Raw genomic sequence first — 5,381 nt, 5'->3', positions numbered from 1 at the left:
CCTCTACAGAGAAATACTTCTCAATCAAGTTTAATGAAGCTTTGTACACAGACTCATTTTCATGGTTTTGTAGAGCTTCAATTTTGTCCAAACCTCCACATTCTTCAATCATTATACTAAGTTTCTCAGTTTCACCTAGTTTCTCAGCAGCCTGAAAGATGTTTGAAATGGCATCCAGAATAACCAGAATAATTTTGGTATCTTTTGCAGTTACGGGGTTCATCAATGGTTCTTTTACGCCACAATGAACGAGGTATACAATCTGTTCAACTGTCCCACCACTTGTATAGTTGGTCACAGCCCAGACAGCTTCCTTTTGTGTCTTAAAGTCTGCCTTAGAGAGAACACCAATGAGGAATGGGACTAATCCATGATTCACAACTTGCTGTATCTGGTCCTGGCGGCCAGCTATGATGTTTGACATTGTCCATGTAGCTTCCTTCTGAATATCAGTTTTGGGGTTCGTTAGGAGGCTGGGAAAAACAGCAAGTGCTCCTGCATCTATTACAACCTGAGTCTGTTCATCTGTCCCAGTGACAATATTTCCTATGGCTCTTAGCGCAGCAGTCACAATGGGCAATTCAGTAGCTCCTAGAAGCTTCACAAGCTGGGGCACAACTCCTGTTTTCACAGCCATTTCAGTCTGTTCATTTGGACCATCAGTAAAGTAGGAAATGGCCCAGCGGGTATCTGCCAATACTTCTGGATCATCATGATGCAGGAGATGAACTAAGGTAGGAAGAATCTGCTCAACAGCATCTAATGGGGGTGCAGGATTCTTGTTGCGACAAAGGTTTGTAAGTGTCCAAGTAAGGTTACGTAAGTAACCACATGCTAAAGATGACATATCAGGAACTGCAAGGAGAGCCAATAGTGGTTCAACTGCACCATACTTGATAACCAAGTCTCGAAAAACTGAACCATCACCTGCAATGTTTCCTAGAGCCCATGTAGCTTGTTTACTGATGTGGGCATGGGAAGATGCCAACAGAGAAATGAATGCTGGGATAGCACCTCCATCTACCACAGCCTTGGTCTGCTCTGACGTCCCAGAAGCAATGTTAGTGAGAGCCCAAGCAGATTCAAACTGAATGGGACTACAATCAGTTCTGCCCAAGAAGGACACAAATTTTGGAATCAAAACAGCCTGGATTATGTTGTCTATGGGGGGCTGTTTTTCCCTAGAAAGCAGCTTCCTAGTAGCTTGAGTAGCCTGGAGCTGGCTTTCCAAATTGTTGCTATTTATGCCTTTGACAATGTTATCAACAGACCAATTTACAGTGCCCTGGTTGTTGGCGGTTTTCCTGTAGTGGAGAGGTAGCCTCATCAGGAAACAAGCTTATGTTTCTCCTTTTCAGCATCTGGTCGTCCTTCTTAGCTTTCCTCAGCTCCACATTAACTTCTATTCGGCGCTGCCTCATTTCTGTACTGTCTTTCCCCTTGTTCTTGAATTGTTAAGGCGGGCAGCTGGTGAATTAGCATTCTCGTTGGTGGACATGGTTATGAGACAAAGGGAGAAAGCTACACGGCCGCTCAGGCTTCCACAGGAGGCAGTCCAGGGCGTGCAGTCTGCGGGTCAGCTGCCCTCAAGACGTCCACCATGGATCACCCCAAAGACGGTGTGTCTTTGATAGTATTTTAAATGGCATTTAAAATTTTCACTTTACCATTGATTGTTGCTAGTATATAAAAATTTAATTACATTTTGTATATTGACCTTGTATCATACAACTTTGCAAAATTTATTTATCTTTTTGTAGTTTTTGGGCAGATTCCCTTAAATTTTCTATGTTCACAAATATGTCATCTGCAAATAAAGACAGTTTATTTCTGCCTTTCTGATCCATATGCCTTGTTCTTTTACTTGCTGTATTGTGATGGCTAGGACCTCCAGGAGAGTGTTGAATAAAAATGTTGAGAGTATTTATTCTTCCTTGTTCCTGATATTCCTGCAGCAAAGCATTGCATCTTTCACCTTTGTGGTGGTTTTGAAATATATTCACAATTTCTCTTACACTCCTCCCCTCAGAGAGTGCAGTCTTTTCCCCTTCCCCTGAATGTGAGCAGTAGTTAATGACTTCCTTCTAATGAATAGATTCTGTTGGAAAGGACTGTGATCAGATCATAAATGGCATTGTGGCTTCCTTCTTGCTTTCTCTTTTTCTTGGATCACTTACTCTTGGGGAATCCATTTGCCAAGCAATGGGAACACACAAGAAGACTTATGAAGAGATCCATATGGTGAGGACCTGAGGCTTCCATTAAATAATGAGTAAACACCTGAAGCCTTGTCCCAACAGCTTTGTGTATGGGGCTATCTTGGACGCAGATCTTTTAGTCCTAATCAAGGCTTCAAATGACTGTAGTCCCAGTTGATATCTTGAATGCAACATCATGAAAGAATCTCAGTCAGAACCACTCTACTAACCTGCTCTAAAATCCCTAGCCCTCAGAAATAGTAAGATGGTAAGTGTTTATTGCTTAATTTTGGGGGGCAATTTTTTACACAGCAATAGACAACTGATATAGCCATTAAGTATCATGTTTCTTGTTTCTGTCCTTTATCAAGTTAGGATATTTCCCTTCTATTACTAGTCTGCTGAGAGTATTCATTGTGAATGAGTATCGAATTTTGTCAGGTACCTTTTCTGCATATATTGAGATGATCATATTCTTTTTCACCTTTATTCTGGTAACATGGTGATTTCCAATGTCTTTTCAACCTTTCATTCCTAGGATAAACTTTATCATTTGGTGCATCCATACACTGAGAAATATCAAGCAGTAAAAAGGCATGAACAATTGATACATGCAGCAGCATGGATGAATCTCAAAAACACTCTGGTTCCATTTATATAAAATTCACAAAATGGCAGAACTAATCTAGTGACATAAAGTATATTAGTGTTTGCCTGGGGCCAGAAAATGGGTGGCAATTGACAGCAAAGGACAGGAGGAAAGGGTGATGGAGATGCTCTATATATTGAGCATAGTAGTGGTTACAAAAATGTATAACTCATTGATCAGTACCCTTAAAATATAAGTGAATTATATCTCAAGAGAGTTGATATTTAAACGTTTATGCTTGAGAGGCACCTGGGTGGCTCAGGCAGGTAAGCATCTGACTCTTGATTTCAAGCGTGGAGCCTGCTTGAGATTCTCTCTTTCCCTCTGCCTCTGCCCCTCCCCACCACACACATGCTCTCTCTCTCTCTCTCCCTTAAACAAACAAAATAAAATAAAAGTTTATACTTGAATTCTATAAAACTATATAGGTTAAGAATGTATTTCCTAATCATGCCCATTAAAATAAAAATGTTAAGAGAGTAGGTATAGCTTATCTTTAAACATGGTTATCTGTGTTACAACTAATGCTAGCAATATGGTTAATAACCACAGTGAGGGAGAAAATACCGGCCCAGTTAATGGATTTAATCTAGTCCTGAATCTAAATGGTTGTTAAGTAAAGGCTTCTGCTGTGTATAGAATTGTTACTGAAATAAGTGTACTCACTGAGTCTGGTTTCCTAAGGTAAAATTCAAGTATGCTTGAGAAATCCAAACCCAAGTCAATTTTCCAAGTCAGAAGACTCTACTTAAGTTATCCTGGTCTAAGAAAACGGGGTTAAACAGAAACACAATCCATGACTTTTCTGATGGCTTTTCTCTTTGTGCTGACAGCATTTCCCCTTTAGCTGTGATAATACTGAAATCTGTCTTACCCTCAACTAGGACTCTTCAGCCTGGAACACACAGAAATGGTACAAATGCCAACAGTTGTTTCTAAATAAACCAGTCATAAAAGAGAAGTCACTGATAAGAGAAACGATTAACATTATCAATTGTAAGTTACTGTCAGTAAAAACAGTTATTTATTATTACCATACCTAGTGCAGGGAATCCTCTCCCTTATCTTTCCCTTTGCAGAAAATAAAAAGAACAAAGGAAATGAGAGATTACCTCTCAACCGAAAATTGCACTGGCCATGTCATCATCCTTGGCACACTCAGGTTGGAATCCAAAATGATTGTTGTCCCCAGGTCAGCCCCTCCTCAGCCCCTCAGCTGGTCAGTCCAGCAACTGGAATATGAAAGAAAGAAAAGCGTTACTGTCAGTCACATTCAACCTTCTTCTTTCTCTATTCTTTTCTTTTGGGGGTGGCATCTGAGAACACCAACATTTTCCTTAGTGGGGGAAGTCAAGGGCTAATTCTGCCAGTGTGATAGAAAACACCTTTTACAAGAAACCAAAAAATCCCTGAGATCAAGGAAATGCAGGACACCTAAGGTTAGTGAGCCAAACAGGGGCCAGGAGCCAATAGTGAGAATGAGGGAGCCATAATCAAAAAGACAGATATGAGGGCGCCTGGGTGGCTCAGTTGGTGAAGCGTCTGCCTTCCATTCAGGTCATGATCCCAGGGTCCTGGGATGGAGTCCCTAGGGAGCCTGCTTCTCCCTCTCCTCCCTGCTTGTGCTCTCTTTCGCTATCTCTCTCTCTCTCTCTCTCTCTCGAATAAATAAATAAATAACTTTAAAAAAAAGACAGAGATGATAGTGAGTGTTGACAGAGATGGGGAATACTGGAACCCTCATATACTGCTGGTATGAATGTAAAATGTTGCAGCTGCTTTGAGGAAAACCAGTCTGGCAGTTCCTCAACAGGTTGAATAGAGAGTTACCACATGACCCAGCAATTCCCCTCCTAGACGTACACCCAAGAGAAATGAAAACGTATGTCCACACAACTTATACACAAATGTCATAGTGGCATTATACATAATTGCCAAAAACTGGAAACAACCCAAGTGTTCATCAACTGAAGAAAAAAACAAATAAAATGTGGTATATTCACATGACAGAATACAATTTTGCAATAAAAAGGAATGAAGCACTGAAACATGCTACAACGTGGATGAATCTTGAAAACATTATGCTATGTGAAAGAAGCCAGTCACAGAAGAGCACATATTATATAATTCCATTTGTATGAAATGTCCAGAATAGGCAAATTTATCCATACAGAAAGTTAAATAGTGGTTGCCTAGAGCGAGGGAGGGGGTGGGAAGGTAGGTGGCACATAGAAGGACTGGGGGTTGCTGTGTTTCTTTTTGGGGTGATAAAAATATTCTAAAATTGATTGTGGTGATGGCTGCCCAATTCCGTGAATATACTAAAAGCCATTGAATTGTACATTTTGAATGGGTGAATTGTATGGCAGGTAAATTACATTTCAATAAAGTTATTTAAGTGGGCGGGGGAAGAACCATGGGACCAGGGCAGGAATGGAAAGCCCAGGAGCTAGCCAGAAGGGAGGGTTGAGAGAAAGAGTAGGCAGGTGGGGCGGCCTGAGGCAGCTCTCCTAGGCTGGTGCTGGGAGTTGCTG

At 41.0% G+C, this 5,381-nt stretch overlaps 1 pseudogene; it reads right to left on the bottom strand.

Annotated features, from left to right (window-relative positions):
* Window positions 1-4: 4 nt before the first annotated feature.
* Window positions 5-3,029, bottom strand: LOC145719762 (importin subunit alpha-1 pseudogene; annotated as a pseudogene).
* Window positions 3,030-5,381: the final 2,352 nt, after the last annotated feature.

This window comes from Leptonychotes weddellii, unplaced genomic scaffold, assembly GCF_054177405.1.
Source record: "Leptonychotes weddellii isolate Sample4059 unplaced genomic scaffold, ASM5417740v2 HiC_scaffold_699, whole genome shotgun sequence".
NCBI lineage: Eukaryota > Metazoa > Chordata > Mammalia > Carnivora > Phocidae > Leptonychotes > Leptonychotes weddellii.
This window is presented reverse-complemented; position numbering and strand designations above follow the sequence as displayed.